The 19,778-nt window shown below is 39.4% G+C and overlaps 1 long non-coding RNA gene across 1 annotated transcript in view; it reads left to right on the forward strand.

The window, feature by feature from the left end:
- The window catches only part of LOC133127651 (uncharacterized), a 42,121-nt gene that overhangs the window by 17,793 nt on the left and 4,550 nt on the right, over positions 1-19,778 (forward strand). Inside the window, exon 2 of the long non-coding RNA XR_009708643.1 lies at positions 12,035-12,216. This is a non-coding gene — a long non-coding RNA (uncharacterized LOC133127651). The remainder of the gene's footprint in view (positions 1-12,034; positions 12,217-19,778) is intronic.

A 19,778-nucleotide genomic window follows, 5' to 3' on the forward strand; every position in this document is an offset into this window, starting at 1 on the left:
TGTGTGTGTGTGTGTGTGTGTGTGTGTGTTTATTTATGTACACAGTCATGACATTGTAAGATAATGGCCCCTCTCCTCACAAGGGAGAAATGTCCCTCAGTGTCCAGCCTGCATAAGCAGAATTCGGTGGTAGTGATTATGTTAGCAGTGTAACTGGAGTAGATTAGCATGCGATTTGGTAATGTAACACATGCAGTAGAAGGACAACAGGAGCTGTGATCAAGCAGTTCATATGTCCAGACAGTCATCAGTCATCTCCATTATTTATGATCACAAAAAAGGAGAGTGCAATTTAGGCAACATATGCAAACAATCCAGACAGTTTCCATGACATTATAATGTGCATCTACCACATTAATGCCGGTAGTTACAACGGTTCTATGATGTGCGCCTGGATCTTTAAAAAGGTGATAGATGTTATCATACTGCGCTCGGGTGTTTCTGTAGCCAGTCGCCTACGCCATGACCCACACACACACACACACACACAAATGGGAATATGTGCAGTTTACTGTGTACTATGTTTTTAGTTTCCCACAAGAAAATTATTCTGGTGTTACAGTACAATGATATCGTGCTTATGTTGAGCTGTTGTCATAACACAGTTGAGTGTCTGAATGTCTGAAAGAGGATTAATCCTCCCACCGAGGTGAGGCCTGTGAAACATGCCTTTGATGAGAGACAGTGCAGGTTGGATATGTATGTGCACTTTCTCCCAGCTTGGCTGCTCGTGCGGGCCCTTATCATAGAGCTGCATGTGGCACGATGTGTGTGCCCTGTGCCATCTTATTGTACAATTTAGGAATTATGATCCAAAGCTGAAAGCTGTGCTCTAAGGACTGTTATTGGATGATGGATCAGAACCAAACCTTTTTTATTTATTTTCTTTGGCAAAGGGAATATCAGTTACATAATGGTCTGTTACACTAGCAAACACACGTACATATACGCATACATACACACACACACACACACACACTTGCAAGCACGCACAGATATCCACACCAATGCTCTAGGATCATTCATCAGCGACTCTTACATGGCTTTCAGTGATTGGATTGCGCTTAGTTCTATTCAAATGCAGAACAGCAATTATCAACTGCGACATTACTGGGATTGCATTGTGATTATTGTTGCTGTTTCCCTATTGATTTCATTATGGCACCGCAAGCAGATTCTTCAGTGCTAATAATCAGAGGAACACAAGAAGACAGACAGATAGAGGGGGCTGACAGCCCATTCTGCCTGTCTGCTTTGAGGCAGAGTCAAAGGAGGAAAATCTCACTCTTTCCTCACAGGGCAATATAGATGTGACTTGTGTACACCCATTACAGGGGTGAAGACCACATCCCCATGATGAGCATTCGTCCAATAAAACAGGGACTACTCAAAGAAGGTAGAAGGTAGAAGGTAGAAGGCTTCAATAATATTCCAATTGTTTTCCAAGTGTGTCCAATTTTCAGCATTCCCTTTCCTGGTTTTGTGAATGGACAGCATGGGCACGGTGGCCTCACACCCCCTGGAGTAAATTTATACATCAATGTATTCATTTGCTTTGACAGTAATGTCCCGGGCAGCCAGTGCAGTAGAAAATTGTGACATTATCTATTTATATTGTCAGACATTATTCTTAAGCAATTCAGGAAAGGTCCATACACTCAAGGGCAAAACAGCTCTGCTACAATTGGGAATCAAATCTGCAACTTCTGGAATAAAAGAGAGGGCAACATATCACTGCCAATGTCTGCTCCCAGCTATCTTATCCTGAGCAAACAAACTGAGTGGCTTTAGAAATTATTCAGACCCCTTCACTTTTTGCACCACACTGGTGTTGTAGATGTTTGCCATGATTGCATCACCCCTTTTCTTGACACAAGCTTGAAAATGACATACCCAAAATAAAATGGTTATTCTTAATCCCTTTTGAATACAGGCATAAACCGCGGTGGCGCAACAGGCTAAGACGCAGCAGACTTGCGGTTGCAGTTTGCTGCAGTTGCACACCGGGGACTGGGGTTTGGCCGGGGTTTGGCCGGGGTTTGGCCGGGGTTTGGCCGGCTCACGTGGGGCAGCAATAATTGGCTCGCTGCTCCAGAGGGAGGGACTTGGCAGGGTTATTAGATCGCCGCTCAATAAGAACCTTGGGAGTCTCGGAATCACGGCAACGGGCACGAGACGAGACGGCTTGAAGAAGGCGTGTCGCTCTCATTCGGGCCGCCAAGGGACGGGGATCTAATACGACTACCTCCAATTGAATCAGACGAGGTACAATTGGCTACCAAATTGGGAGAAAAAGGGAAAAATCAGGAAAAAATTTTAAAGTAGAAAGAGTCTCTCCAATCAGCCTAACCTGCATGTCTTTGGACTGTGGGAGGAAACCCACGCAGACACGGGGAGAACATGCAAACTCCGCACAGAGAGGCCCTGGCCGACGGGGATTCGAACCCAGGACCTCCTTGCTGTGAGGCAGCAGTGCTACCCACTGCACCATCCGTGCCGCCTATTATGGGTTTCGTGAGGTGTAAAATACTGTATTTTGCTTATTAAACTATGCAACACTTGTTTGCACTTCTCAACCTCAACCAACCTCTTCTCGCGCTCTCCTCAGACAGCTGCAGGTCGAGAAGATCATAAAAACAGTACAATACACATCCCACGCCATTTGTGCATTGTTTGTTGTAAAATGCCAACCTTCTTTGGCAGAAAATCTCAGGAACAGTTTTTGCCAAAGCGCAACAGTCTCACTTTACATATTGAAAATGCTATGGTTTCATTACGCAGGCAAATAAACTCTTCAATGTCATTAGCTAAAATGCCCATAGTCTTTGCTGAGCAGAATTGATCAGTGGCGCTCCTGAGCTCATAAACGAGGGGGCAGAAATCATACACGTCATTTTGACTTGACAAGTGCAGACAAGTGTGTAAATCTGCCAATTCTGAACTGAGACAGCTTTCTAAAACCAAAAAAAAAAAAGTCAATAACCTTTAACGGAGAAAAACTATTTGCACACTGGGTATATATGCAACTTGACATAAACAGTATGAGTCCGTTCTCTTTGATTCCATCAACATAACAGCATTACCTGCTCATAATCAACAGATAGCCTGCAGGTGAGGCAAATAAGCACACTGCATAATTAATATATTGTATTCATTATGGCATAACAGGGAGTCCAGACAACATATGACAGCTACAAATCTGTTAAATTTAAAGAACTAGTGAAAAAAAGAGTGTAAAATGAATGTAAAATGAATTAACTGTAAGCGAATAGCTCAAACCTTGGTCCTGTCAGAATTTATGTGACATAATCTGAAATAACTGCAGTAATGCTACAATAACTTCATTTAAAATATGTGTTAAAATGAAATGGTAAGCACAACACAGTGAGCAAAGTCTTACCATCATTGTGGAATAAATGTGTATAGATATTAATAATGACAGTCATTGTTGACACTGGCAAAATTGGGGACAGCTGCTTGTGCACGCATGACATATTTTGAATTGCAATTAGTTTATATGGCTTACTTTCCATCTAATCATCCAGGTACAGTAAGTGCAATGTTTAATTGGCGTATCTCTCAAGGGGCTCTAGCAAGTCAGGGAAGAGTATTTAATGAATGTCACCATCATATAAAGTGTACCCCCAGTGAAAATGATGTTATGATGACAGAATCAAAGAAAATGGACACATACTGTATATCCCTGTTACATCCTTCAGTTGGTACCAAACATAGTGTCTTAATAATTAGTCCATGTGCATGAAGCATTTAAAATTCACTTTAATGAACTTGTATCGTTTTCTTTCCTTACCTTAAAATTATGGCTGTCACTGTTAAAGAGCAAACATTTTAATGCAATTAATAGCATTTCCTTATTTTTGTAATGGCGGTCCTCTATAACCTCTAATTTCCCATCTATCATCCTATCTTTAACTACTGTAATAATTGTAATGAAAATTAATTGCATGAGTTAACACATTAACATCGACAGTCTTATTTAAATACATTGCTTTCAGGGTTTTCCACCTGTGTCTAATTTGTTCAGCGGTTCTACTGAACTCGGCACCTTAATTTTGTCTGTGTCACATATGTGTGGAGGCCTCGGGTAGGGTTCGCAAATCCAAATCCAGCTCTGCTTTTCTTTTCTCCTGGGTAATTAGTGCTACTGACTGTCTTCACACCTGACTCCAAGATAATAAAGGAAGGTAGAAAACCAGCAGTTCTCAGCTCATGAGGACAGTGAGTTCCTGATGCCCGGCATAGGGGAAATGTACAGCTGCTGATGGAGTTTGGTCCCTTTCGGAGATGTATGCAGTGAGTCACCTGCCTGAAAGGGCAGTGGCTTTAGCTAGTTGCTTGGAGCTAGAGAACAAAAAGGGAAATCAACTTACTTGTGGAACCCAGATATATGGGCTGTAGCCACAGTACTTGAATTTCCCGAATAAGATTGGAGTAATGGTGTACGTATTAATGTGTTTATGGATTTAGTAATTGGGTATGGCTTTTTTTGTCTTATCCAACATCTCAGCAATTCAATAGCTAGTCTTAGATGATTTCTCAAACAAATTAAATAATGTCTGTCCACCTTAGCAAACAACTGACGATTGGTAATGATTAGCAATGTTTAAATGTGCTTGATGTGGTTAGATTTTTTCCCCTACATGCAAGGCATGAGTGAAAAGGGCAAGATGGACCCCTGGTGCATGCAAAGCCATAGGGCAAATGCCTGCCATTGCAGTCAACTGCTCACTAGTCCAGCATTCTTGCTGTCAAGAAAATGCTTGCAGTACATGTTCAGTGCTGCTGCAGGAATCTTTCATTTGAGGAATTAGTTATTATTTATATGTAGGTACAGGTAAGTGAGGAAACAGCAACCACTGTATCCCTCTGTGCAAAGTTCTTGAATGGCTGTTCCTATTGAAACTGCCTGTTCACAAGACTGATATTTACAGTCTACTGATGCTCATCTGTTTTGCCTAACATCTTGAACCAAAACATGGACATCATGGTCAAGGATTATACACTTGACCAGTCACTGAAGCACTTGCTAAGTATGTCCCAACAAACATTTCACTTTGGAACTCACTAAAATCTTTTCCAGCAGTAGTAGCCAAATTAATTGCCAAGTGGAACTGCTCAGAAACTGTGACACCCGTGAACAAGCTAGGATATTAACGGTTTAACACACTTGTATGGAAGCATCTGCTTTCAGCATACATTGTATCCCTCATTTACTGAAGCATGTAACAATGCACTGAGATGACAAAGAAACACTAACATTTTAAATAACCTTTTGCTGTTGTATCTATATATTCCACTTTAGTTTGAGCTTGGATGTGCTCATCTTGGTCTTTCATAGGAAAAGCCTTCAAACTCTCAATTTGTTTAAACTGCCAAGATGCAGAATGTTGGAATTATGCTGATTTTGTGCAACTTGTCTCAAGTCAGGACAAGCTCCACAATGGATTGAAATGATCAGTACGAATATACATTTTTAATTTTACTGATGATTCTAAATCTAAAATTGTGGAGGACAGATCTAAATAAAAAATGGATTTGTCCCAAATATTATGGAGCTCACTGTACATTAAAATAATATAAGAGCAAAATAATTACATTTCCAACAATTATAAGCATGGCTGTCCACAATTATTAAAAAACCTATTTTTACAAAAAAGACATATTTACAAAATGAATTTGACCCAATGTATATACACACACAATATGTATACATTTTTTTCTTTTAACATTTTTTTATGCTCATTCTGATGAAATCAGGTCATGCACTCATACATTTGAGGTTAACGGTATCACCTATGGTATTTGCTCAGAAATGGTCTTTCATCGTGACAGTGGGTTAGCTGGTGTGGTCCACCATATTGGCATCTGATAGAGACATGACCTGCATATGGATGAGTTCTGAATAAATCAAGTCTGTTTGAATACAAACAAGGCAATTCTGATAAAGTGCCTTATTTACCCTGCCCAGAATCAGTGGCCCTGACTGACTGACTGACTAACCTTGTTGGAAATTACAGGAGCAGGCTTAGGCAGTACGTATGATGTAGGTTCTGGCATTAATTGTAATAACATGGCAGCACACACAGGTATGCAAAGTCCAAATTGGCTTAAGCTAGACGCTAGAAGAAAGCAGGTCTAGCTCAAGCCTATGCTAGACACTATAAGAAAGTCCAAAAACAGCGGGTCAAAATCCAGGAGATCAGACAGAAATAAATGCTTGAGAGTATGGCTAAAGCACATGACAATCTGACAACAAGTGGAACAAACAGAGGGGTATAAATACACAGATAACAAGAAGGAATAACAATCAGTTGTGTGAAACAATCAGGAAGTGGGACACAGGTGAAAGGAATGACAGGTAATGAATGATCTGCTTCCGTTGCTCATCTTGCAAGCAATTGCTGCATTTGCTTGAATTATCCTGAATATTCCTAATTATGCCTTGAGAAATCTTTTGCACTCCTACCACTACCACAAAATTCACCTGTGAACTCTGCTTTTCAAGACCCCCAATTGGGGGGGGGGTGTTTGTAGTCATTCCCTATTTTGCCTGGTAAGGACTGTAGCTTTTTCCCAGTCTTTTCATTTAATATACTGTAACAGTAGCAAATCGTTATCTTCTACAGTTTTCTAGTTTGGATTTCATGTTACCTAGCTTTTTCAGTTAAACTGGGTAGCATCGTTGGCTACCACCTAGGTTTGGCACGAGGGAAATACCTACCTACATTTGTTCCTTGAAACAACAAGACTGCCGTTGTTGTTGCGATAAATATTATGTGCATTTTATATTGAATGTTTCATTTTATATTGAACAATCATGATCTTCCAACATGGTACAGGTTCTGATTTGATCAGATCAATAGGTAACATGAGGCAGGCGAAAAACCAGTTTTGTTATCTATTCATAGAGTTTGGTGCAATCAATTAATATATAAGCACACAGACAGCTACAATGTCAATGGAAGATACGAAGATATACATTGGCATGTGATCAATTATCACAAATACATCTATGGAAAGACCGGTGTTCTGCCGACCCCTTTTTTCCAGCACCTAGCATAGGATGTAGCCTATAAATGGGAGTCATGTACACTCACCAAGCACTTTATTAGGTATTTGACTTATTTTATTCACTTCTACTGCTGTAGCCTATCCACTTGGAGTTATTACGCATCGTGTGTTCAGAGATGCTCGACTGCATACCACTGTTTGGTAATTTGTGTTACTGTCACCTTCCTGTCAGCTTTGAGCAGTCTGGCCATTCTCCTCTGATGTCTCTCATTAACAAGGTGTTTCTGTCTGCAGAACTGCTGCTCACTGGATTTTTGTTTAGTTTTTTGCACCATTCTTTGCAAAATCTAGAGACTAGTGTGTGTGAAAATTCCAGGAGATCAGCAGTTTCTGAGATACTCAAACCACCCTGTCTGCCACCAACAATCATTCCACGGTCAAAGTCACTTAGATCACATTTTTTCTCCATTCTGATGGTTTATGTGAACATTAACTGAAGCTCCTGACCCATATCTATATGATTGTATGCATCGCACTGCTGCCACACAATTGGCTGATTAGATAATCACATGAATAAGTAGGTGTAATAAAGTTAAAATGTTCCTAATAAAGTGCCTGGTGAGTGTATGTTTAACACTTCAGTATTTGTTGGTCACTTCCATGAAAGTCAAGGAACATTATATGCCCAACTGTTATTGTCTTTCAGTTGGGCAAATGGGCCACTACCTAGAGGAGGGAGCCGTTTGCTCACAAATAAAAATAATCTTATATGACACCCATTTCTCACATTAATCCCTTTCTGTGGAGTAGACATTTAAAGGACATCATCTCAATTCCTGAAGTTGACAATGTCTTGTGCTCTATCAGTATGTGTCAATAAATTTGATTTACAAGTAAGTGCACTCTCTTCATCAAGTTTGTTTTAGTGATTGCTGAACTTGCCAAACTCTGTGATGAAAAGGACAAAAATGGAAGGACAAACATTGATTGAAACACAACCCAAATCTGTCAAAATACATTATTGTGTACAATACTTCGTGTCTAACCTTTCATTATGTATTATTTATTCTGTCTGTTGTGTACACTACTCAAGTGAGTGATTCTATGCTTTGCAGAATTTGATAAATGGATACCAATGATATATATATACACATAAAAGATTGCTCCCCTTCTGTCAGTATGGTATGGTTTCTTTTTTAATGTTTGAGAAACAGCCTGTCTCAACATATTTTATATATACTGTATATGTATTTTTTTTCTTTCCCTGAACAATGTCCCAATATCAAATACAAGGATGTGTTCAAGGCAGGTCTGCATACTGCTTTAGAAAACAGCTTTAGAGCTGGGTTTTCATGACCACCAAAAACATCATTTTATGTAAATGACCTTATTATTCATATCAGATTCATGATTCATAATGATCTTTGATGCAAGACTTGGCAGAACAGGAAAAAAATAATTATATATATATATATATATATATATATATATATATATATATATATATATTATTACACAGCTGCTTGGACCTACTGTGAAAGGAAGCGCCAACAAGTCAATCTCAGGGAGTTCATTACTTTTTACATTACATTTTAGCCAGTGAGCAGATCTTACACAGAGCAGTGTGTTACACAGTTTACACCCTTTACCATTGATAGAGCAATCAAGGTTTGGAGTCAGGTTACGAGAAGAATTGATGATAGGGATGGGTATTAGTAGTGGATTGATCGATTACTCATTGGATATGTGCCTACTCAATCGTTTTCTATTTTCTCATAAAAGCTGCGCATGTGCAACAATAGGTTGGAACTTGGAGACATATACTGTATGAATTCATCAAGTAATATGTCAAAAAGACAAAATACTAGACAATAAAATAGAGGATTTTTCACAAAACCAATATCAATGCCATTTCAAAGGTTTACTACAATGCCAACGGGCTCACCAAGTACTGATTTTGGCATTGCTACGTTCCATCATTTCTGTTTCATATGGATACCCATAAAATTGATTTTTGTGGATTGGACCAATAATTCTAGAGTAAATGCTAAAAAAACCAACCCAAGCCTCTGTTTGGAAGGCCATAAAACTACTCCAGTTCTGCACTCTGTTATGCAGGCAAATCTCTATAAAAAATTTTATGAGGTTAATCTTAAATAAATTAAAAACTGATAGCGTCTGTATAAAATGGTGTGTATACATGCATGAACAATTTAACAAGGAACACTTTTGGCCCAGCAGTATAAGCCTGCCAGGTTAGTAGTCCTTCGTTAGCAACACCTTGCCCACCACACTGTCTCAGGGGAGCATCATTACCTTGTCACTGTGTGCTGAGATCGCGTATGTGTCTCGTACCAAGTTTTAACAATTTCTTATTTATACATAATTCAATTTGCAGTGTTCGGAACACAATGAGTCTATGTTAGTGGGCCGAATAGATTCTTTCATGTAAGTTCTCAGCCAAGGATTTAAATTTTGAATGCATATTTACAATGACATATTGAAGTTCCAGGTGTAAAAACTTAATCACAGAAAACTATGTTTTAAGTATGTTTTAATGACTAAGTGCAAAATAAGTATATTGCCACAAACTTTAATATGCAAAATTGCCAATACACTTTATATTGAACTACTCTAAGATTGTGAAATCTTTGAGACGTTTGAATCTTAAACAATTTGCCCAGTGGTGAGCACATTTTGTTTGGTGTACAGTACGCAGTTGTCAAGAGATCTGTGCTGATACCTGTGCTGATACCTTGATGGAGAGCAGGCTGATGATAACGTTAGGGCTGATCAATTTAATTTCACAAATTGCAAACATTTAACTTATAACATAGTTTTTTGTGATTAATAGTTTATTGAACCACATGTTTTCATTGCAATTATGCTTTTTTGTTGGTAAGCCATCCATTCTTGTTGGCAAGCCAGTCACACCTTTCCTCTCCAGTCAACTGCCTGTTACAGCTTGCATAAAATGTAAAGCCTTGGTACAAGTTTACAGGGCAGTTAATGGACCAAAAATCCAATCAATCTTCAAATACTACACCATAGCCATATCTTTCCACGCTGCAACCTTCCGTAGTCACTCCTCTCAGTCATGATGCTGTCATGAACCCACCCCTTTCGATTATGTATAGTTTCCCCTCTCAACCCCACGACTACTGCTCCTGGAAAATGCCCATCCCCAGAAAAGAGCTTCTGCTGAATGTAATGTAATGTAGGAAATGCTATATTTATATTTTGGTCAGACATCTACTAGAAGATTCTAACAATGTTCAACACCAATATAGAACTGGCAGGGGGAGAAGGTGCTTTTGAAAAAAATAAGAAAGAATATTCATGAGCAGCTGCCTGCACCAGAGCGCAAGAGGATCAACGATGTGATCTGTCATCAGGGACAATGTACACAAAATATGGCAAGTGCTATGTTGTGTTTGTAAATAAGCGCATCTTCAGCTGAAATGAATTCTCTGTGCCCTCAAGTGCCAAGAGAGAATACTTTCTTTCTTTACATTTTGGCATTTATCTGACACTTCAGAGAGTGTTTTACGTACAGCCCGTTCATATAGATGTATGTACACACATATAGATGTGTATACACAAAGATAAACCTTTTCCATTGGTTCAGATTGACAGGAAGGACAACAATTTTACAAAAAATACATGTAAAATTGTTGTATGTATATTATTTAGCAGAAAATATGAACGGCTAAATAGCTAGGTAAATGCTAATTATACCACCCCGAAATATACTCCCCAAACATTTTGTTGTGTCCAAATTTTAATGAATTCAAATATTTTTGTTCTTTCACCCACACAGACTCAATACACGTATGACGCAAAACATAATTATTTTTATTCAAAAAATAAGATCAAATACAAATAAAACCTTTACATTTCTCACTTAAAGATATATTAAACTCACAGAATTAATACTTTCTAGCAAGAGACTTCTCTTGTATGTCTATTACTCTGATTCCTCCACAAAGATTTGCCTTAAACTCCTAGATGGAGAGCATCTCTGGACAGCAATCTCCAGGTCATACAACAGTCTGGGCTTTGACAGGGTTATTCCAGAATGCTAACCTTTTTCAGCCATCCCTTTGCAGTTTTTGTCTCGCGCTTTAGGTCAGGGTGTAAAAATGTAAGCGTAATATTGTGCATGGCATGGACATACCTGTACGCACTGTTGATCAATACGAGCGAAATGATGGAGTAGCTCACTCCGACATTGGCATTTTAAAGGCAATCAAGAAGTCGGGAGGCTCACAAGATGGAAAAAGATTGACCCTTTTTTTTTCCCTCCCGACAAACTTGCAATTCACATTGTGCTGGCTTTGTATCGATCGTCCTGCGATGTGGGGAGAATATGTAGAGCACAGGAGAGAGTTGATGTGAAATAGCAACAGATGCTTCTCTCAACCACCCGGGATCCATAAGTGTTACAGTGTACCAGCTGCAATGAACACGCGCTTGAGGTTGAGTCAATATCTCCAGATTTATTTACAAATGTCAAGCCAATATCCTATTACAGTGTATGGAATCTTGGTACTTCTTTCTTTTTTTCGTTCTTTCTTGTTTCTCGCTTCTTGTTAACTGACTTTTCATTCACTAAATACCAGTTCAGCCGTACTTTGTTTCCCATCCAATATTTTAGATTGACATTTTTGGTGTTAGAAGAGTGTGGGAAATGATCTCTGTTCTCTGTTATACATTAAGTGTATAGGTAATAATTAAGTCTCTAATGCCCGACTGTCACTCCTAGATAGGTATGACAGCAGTCCTTTGAAGTGCAGGGGGTTTATCTTCCAATACTCCCTGTTCTTTGTCTACCAGTCTGGATCACCCACGTCTGAAGCATCCAAGGTGGCTACTGCCATCTCACTCCTGACTGGGAGGGCTTTGGAGTGGGGTAATGCCATCTGGGTGAGAGGGGAGACAGTGACCAGTTCTTATGTTCACGGCTATTTCACTCTTCATTTGACCATCCACCCGAGAGCAGGGCCTTCCAGAGGACATTGTGTCTGAACGTGGCTCCCGATTCACATCACGTGTATGGATAGCCTTCATGGAGAAGCTGTGGGTTGCGGTGAGCTTCATGTCCGAATACCAGCCACAGGCATACAGGCAGGTGGAGAGGACCAACCGGGAGGTTTCTTCAAAGCTACTGCCCGAAAAATCAAGGTGAGTGATTTGTGTGACCTATCAAGGTCCTTTGTAGTTGAATGATGTTTCGTACCCACATTCCATGCTCCTCAATGAGGCTGAGGCGGAGGCCAAATGTTGGAATGTCACTCAGCACTCCACCTCTCCAGAGTACTATGATCCTTAGTTTTCTGTAGTTCACCTGCACCTGTTTCCAGCATTCATGGCTACGTATGTTAGATTCTGTGTACATGTATTCTAGAGTGTCCGATGGCATTAATTTCTGATGGAGAGTATTTGGCTTTTTGGCATTTCACAGACACAGAGATGGGTAACTAGTGTCTATAGCTGGGGAAGATGAGCAGGCTGTTGATTGTTTACTTAAATCTCCCTCATTTCCAACTAATGCAAAATAAATACTGTAAAGGATTTTTATCTCTGTCTAATGAGACCATGCCACTGTAGAGAGAGCTGATTATATACTTCTCTGAATCATTTTATTGAGTTGGAAAGAAGTGCTCTTAATTTCACTCATGAAATATAATTACCAATTAAGTGGCTGTGCTGACAATATAGTTTCAGAGTGCACGGAAGAAGAAAAAAACATCCAGAATATGAATATGGTTTGGTGTAAAAGAAACAATAACAACTGTCAAAACATGGACGTCAAACCAGTTGAATAACACTATAATTGCAGACTGGTCACATAACTATCATTAACGCAATTACATGGAGACAGAATTAGAAAAATATGCGATTTATTTTTTATACACAGAAAAATCTAATGAAATGTTCAGATGACACAATGCAACACTGCAAAATTCCTTCATCATTTTAAGGAGACTGGTGTTTTGAGGGGTTAAAGAAAGGAGTTACAGCAGGTATCTATGTAATGAGCAAGCTCAGGTCAGATAATGGATCACGTTAAGTTGAAGAAAATTTGTTAGCAGTGTTTGTTAGCAAGGAAGAACAATGTAATCCACCTGCATGGATGAGCACATTGACAGAATGTCACTGCAAAATGTACTCTGAAATGGGAAATGGGATGCCATCAGCTAACAAACAGCCACTGAACTAACTAAAATACCCGCTGACATGCCACCTTAGAAAGAGCTTAGAAAGCATTTGGTGGGGGACCCAGCCACTAAGGAATCAGCTCACTCCCATCCTGAATAGTTTCAGGCTGTGCATTGATATGCATTTCAGCTTTGCACACAGGCCCCGCTGTTTTGCCAGAAAGAAAAGTCCTTTGTTCCACTCACCAAAAAAGTATTACCTGATCTGAAGCATTTTTTGGTGTTTTAATTCTCCTATCACGGCATATATTTAAAATAGTAAAGAGTGCCATGTCAGCAAGAACTGGATTAATGGTCAGGGTGCTGGACTCTGGCCTTGAAGGTCATAGGATCTGGATGGCCGGTAGGACGTTGGTAGGACACCGCTGCGTCCTTTGGCAAGGTGCTTTACCTCAGACTCTCCATACAAAAAATAACAAAAAAGCACATCAGCTGAATAAATGGCAGAGTGTGTAAATCAGGAGCATTTGTTACTCGGTTGTGACAAGCACACAGATAATGCAATGTCACCTTAATTTAGATTGCCGGGAATATGCTTCACATGCTTCACCCATAAGGCCTTCCTGGATAAGGAGGATTGCCTGCATAAGGGAAGAAAACCCACACTGCTTTATTCATATTTTATTCATATGCAGCCTTTGCCCAGTTAGAATTTTTTTAAAAGACAAACTTTTCAGACAAACTGCTCAATGGTGAGACTGTGAGGCTCTTCAGCTTTTTTCAGGATCCATACCCATGTCTATTGGACTTGAGTTGTTCCTTTGCGAATGTCCTTGAATAAGGATCTGCTTCATTTACCCTAAGAAACTCTGCTCAGACTGCTTCATACTGTAGCTTCCAAGCCCTAAAATAGCCAAAGACTGCCTGGAGAAATTATGTACAATTTCAGCAGTGCTGGGTTCAAGATTACCATGGTAATACCATACCATACCAGCTTCGCCCATTATGCTCCCATCTGCGGAAATGGGGCTGGGACACAGCACAAGTGTTTTTGGATGTTAAAGAAAAATGCATATTTACGCAACTGAATTACTACCCCATCCATCTGCCCCCTTGTGGTTGTGTTGTCAACGTACAATATATTGTTGCGTTTATATTTATATCATACATATGATGTTTTTGCCTGGACTATACCTTAGCAAATGCAGTCTTGAACTATTTGTTTCATAATTTCAGTACTGGACTAATGTAAAACATACCTTTCCAACAAGGTATGAGTCATATTCAGGCGACAGGCAGTTTAGGAATATCACTGCATTTGCATAGCAGAATGAATATATAGACTGTAATTACAGGATTTGGACTTGGTATAGATGTAAACCTGTAATTGTACTGGCTAACAGAGCTAACTATTTTAAATGTGATGCAGATTTGTTAGAAAGTGTTAGGTTGAGTAATCCTGTTTGGAGAGCTTTGTGGACATTTTGGGCATGTTTTATGAAAACATACTCTTCTATACAATTTATTAGGTAGACCTGTACCCTAGTTTGTTAATGCAAATATTTAATCAGCCAATCATGTGTCAGCAACTAAATGCATAAAAGCATGCAGATGTGATCAAGAGATTCAATGGTTTTTCAGAACAAATGTCAGAATGGGAAAGAAATGTGATCTAAGTGACGTTGACCATGGAATGATTGTTGGTACCAGACTGGGTGGTTTGAGTATCTCAGAACCTGCTGATCTCCTGTGATTGCAGAGAATTGTGCGAAAAACAAAACATCCTTTGAGCAGCAGTTCTGCATCAAAAATGTCAATGTTAATGAGAGGGGTCAGATGAGAAGGGCCAGACTGGTTGAAGCTGGCAGGAAGGTGGCAGTAACACAAATAACCATTACAGCAGTGGTATGCAGAAGAGCATCACTGAACACATGTCAATCCTCTAAGTGGATAGGTTACAGCAGCAGAAGACCAATAAGTCAAAAGTATAATAAATAGTATAATAAAGTGCTCATTGAGTGCAATAAAACACAAGTGAAATTTAATTTTATTTACATTTTGAATCAGAAAATCTGTTTTAATAGAAAAATAAGCTTTTCTAATCATCCATGTGTCTGAACAAAAAGATGTGCAGATGTCTTGTGTTTGGAGATATTTAGGAACACTTGAGGACATCTGGGTGCAGTTTGGGGGAAACTCATGTTGAATTTGAATGCCTGTCGATATCTTTACCATAGTTGACATGAAGTTTACACACAAATAGAAAGTAGTTCTGGGTTGGTCACTGACTTAGATGTTCAATGCTAAACTGTAAAAACATAAACAATTCATATTTTAGTGTTATTTAACTCTTTCCACTGGGCATCCCTGAAAATGTGCATAGATCTCAGAACCCATCAGTATGACATGATGAGTTGTTTGCCACATTAAGTTCAAATGTGTGCATGGATAAGATCACCATAATAGCACAATATCCCAGTGTTGGTGTTAAAAGGTTGTCTGGGAGGGCAGCTGCTGGTTGGCTGGGTTAAGGCACAATGATGTGGTGGTGCATGGATGAGCCAAAGAGCTAGTTTGGGTGGATAAAAATGGCAAATGTGATATTAGACACCACCTCAATGTGCCAAATGTTTGCCACCTAACATATATTTATCTCTGATTTCCTGTTGTAGTTTATTATTAGATTGTGGTATTTGTTTTTCATTACACCTTGATGGTGTCTCTGTGGCTTTGAAATTCACACAAGCACCTTCTACATTATCTTGACCTCTGCTGCACTGATTAGAATATTTTCAGAGGAACACAGGACTTCAGCGAATTTGATTCCTTTATAGAAAACAAATGAAAATAAGTAAATGGTTGCTCTCAGTGCGATTATGTGCTGTGGTACTTTTTGTAACACTGCTCATGGGTGCAGTGGTTGACAATAAGCTTTGCCTTGTGCCAACTGTACAACTCTGTTAATTGATTTGGGGGGTTTCTGGGGCAAAGCTACATAGTGTGTCACAATTACATGACAGGCTACAAGGCTACTGTAGGGGAAGCTACCTGGAAAATGTAGTTAACTAAGCTTCCAAATACCCAGCACTGGAAAAGGTTAAGCACAGTTACCAATATGAGAAATGTAGTTACTAAACTAAACTAAAGCTACTTATTTAAAGTAGTTAACTACATTGAAGCTACTTCCTGAAAAAACATAAACTAAGTCACCTATGGGCAATTGCTGATGTTTTTGATTTTCTGATTGGTGATTCTCCACCTTTGAAATGTTTTTGGTTATGGATTTGGTTCTCTGGACCATTGCCATTGTTGGTAAATAAGGATACGTAGCTTTAAGAGTGGGACTCATGGGGTTGTTGTATTGTTTCTGTTTTGCGTGTTCCGATTGGTTCGTGTGTGTATTGCACTGGGAATGGTGAGCGAGTGAGTGGAGTTTTTTGGTTGTCATGTGGGTCGCAGAGAAAAGCTACAAGGGCGTTAATGTAATTTTCTTCGGTGGAATAAAGGAAGCAAATGCCTCAAGACTCGTTTTTGCAACAGAAACCAGTAAGTCAGTAACCCCGAGGTTGTTCATGAGTGAATAGTGCAGCTTCGGTCCTGGAATCAAAAAGGAATAGTGGTTTGGTTCCCCTGTATCTCCAAACTATGTTTCGGAGACAGAAGCAGGAAAAAGTAACTGCATGAAAAGTTTTAGCCTGATTCATGTCGTCTGTGAAGTTCTAAAATGCATAGAAGTTGAGGTCCCCCCATGCTTGTTCACCGTATGGAACCATTGTTGCTAAAACAATGTAAAATAGTTTATACAAATAGAACCGTTAGTTTTATTGCTTTCGTGGTTAAAAAAGATTGAATGGGAAAAAAAACAAAAAAACATACTCTGGCCATGCGTTTAAGGGATTAAACAGGATTTATTCGTATTTTATATGAGAATGACTTTATTAAGGCAATCTTAGGCCTATTACCTGTATATGTCACTGAGCGAACGTCATTAAATGTGCAGTTGAAATAGCAGGTGAAATGTTTACAATCTCCTGGAATGTGCACTATCATAGTTACATTAAAAAAGCCTACAGTTAAAAGAATGGTTAGAATTTTCTTATCTTATTTTTTATCTCTAAAAGATTTCTCCCCTAAATTTTCATTATTATAATCCAATTAACCCGTTTTTTTTTTAAATGTCATATTTTCCATCCGATTTTCAGCAGTTTTTTTAATGAAAAATAAAACCTGAAAAATTCCAAAATCTTCTAATAAAACGTAAACTCTGAAAATGATGAGACTTAACAATCTGGCATCACCATTTGTCAGGGTTGGGAGGTAGTACCGGTTGTGGCCACCAGTTTATTATTTTCACCTGGTGCTCATTAGTGCCTCCAGAAGGTATTTAAAGCCCTCTTTGACCATCGGTCGACGCTTTGGTGTCACTGTTCGCTCTGCCACCAAGCTGGTAAGCACACGGTAGACTCACTGCCAGAGGAGTCAGGTATTGTGCTGGTTGTGGGTTTTGAATTTAAAAGAAAAAATAAAAGAAAAAGGTAAGGAAGGTGTTCTGCTCGTTGTGTGTACACTGCGAACACCTTCCTGTAGGTTCTTTAGTTTTTTTTCTCTTTTGTTTTCGGCTTGTGTGAGTCTGTGGGTGAGGGACGTTGTCCCCGGTATGTTTTTTGGTTTGTGCGTTTTCCGGAGCTGCGACTCACGGTTGTTTATTTTGTTTACCTAGTCTTTTATACTAGGTTGTACTTTTATTTTGGCGATCCCCGGTCCGGGGTTACAGGGCTCGCTTTTTAGCCCTCATTTTGGTTGTGTTATTCGCCCTGGTTTTTAAGGGTTGCTTTATTTTCATTAGCCGTTTTTTGGGGCTATTTTCTTTATTTGATCGGAGCTGTCTCCAAGTTGTTTTTTGTTTCCTCGACCTCCCGGGGTTTAGTTCGCGTGCCCGCTTACTAGGGATTACCCTTAGTCGTGCCTGGCTCTCCGCCATTCCTCAACCTCATACCATTTTGTTCTATCCTTGGCATCTTATCCATTTGTTCATCATGCAAATGTTCATCATACAGGCACTGCAGCCTGATCCTGTGTATTCTATTATACTGTAGCCTGCTGAAGATCCAAACCAAAATTTGCTCACAATTTCTCCTTTCTAGTTCATCATACAAATGCTCATCATAAAATCTAAATCTAAACTCTTTCTAAACTCTCTTTTTTTCTTTTTCACAGGGTAATGGCCCTGGACTCCCCTACAAAAAATGGGATGCTATAATTGTAGCCCCTATCCCCTTTTTTACATACCCTGTTTAGGAAAAGCAACATTTTTGTTGTTGCTCACCCATATAATCCAAATGCCCAACCAAAGATAACATCCTAGTAACACCTCTGCCTTGCGATTACTCACCTTACATTATTGGCATTTGGCAGACGGTCTTATCCAGAGTGATGTACAGTTGATTAGACTAAGCAGGGGACAGTCCTCCCCTGGAGCAATGCAGGGTTAAGGGCCTTGCTCAAGGGCTCAACAGCTGTGCAGATCATATTGTGGCTACACCGGGATTAGAACCACCAACCTTGCGTGACCCAGTCAATTACCTTAACCACTATGCTACAGGCCGCATACTGCAGCTCAAGCCCTGTGCACCAGTTTCATACATAAGGTGCATGTTTCCTGGGCAGAATGTGCCCCTGAAATCATTGCAACTCTGGCCCTTAGAGTTCCAATGCACAACCCTATTTAAATTCCTACCCCACTGCAATCCATTCCTGCAGTAACACTTAAAAACGTCACTGTGCTCGTGAATAGCATTGCTCCTCTAGTACCAATTTCATCTGTGTATACTTGCCTCACATTTCCTTAATGGTTTCATTGTAATGAATCTTATTGAGTCTGTCTCTTAATTGTCTCTCAATTTTCTTTCCAAATCTGAGATGTAATAAAGCTTTTGAATTTATCCTCTCTTAATCTGACCCATCATCAAAATTAAATGAAGACATGGCAGAGTAATAAAACTGCACTGTGACAGTTCCCGATTGTCACATGCAGCCCACTCATAAGGCGATGGAAAATGGACATTGATCTGGGTGAAGTGACAGGATGAAGCCATTTCAGTAAGGGCTGCAATCAAAGTGAAGTGCAAGTGTTTGTTTTTTTTCACTCACTGTCACAAATGTGGCTGTAAAGTAGGATGGAAGAGCTATTGACATTTCAGTATTTGCTGACAGCACTTTTCAATGGAACCCTATTTATCTTTTTTTTGCTTTCAGAAAATAGGTTTCTCTTTTCAAATAACTACTCTGGAGCTATTTGGGAGCTCACGCAGAATGAAGAGACAGAATTGACAGACCAATTCCATCGGTGATATCCATAAATGATCTGTGACGGAATTAATTGCACAGATGCTAATTTCACTGTGAAATTGGCATACAGAGTTCAGATGGAGGTTAAGAACTTTCATGTTTTAAAAGAATGACATGTTGAGTCGCAGCTTCCCGATTACACCTTATTTGAGTACCAATACCTCTCAGAGTATGTTCCTGGGGTCAAAAAAAAAAAAAAAATTCATTTCCTGACATTTATGAAGACAGATACATTAT

This window comes from Conger conger, chromosome 4, assembly GCF_963514075.1.
Source record: "Conger conger chromosome 4, fConCon1.1, whole genome shotgun sequence".
Classification (NCBI taxonomy): Eukaryota; Metazoa; Chordata; class Actinopteri; order Anguilliformes; family Congridae; genus Conger; species Conger conger.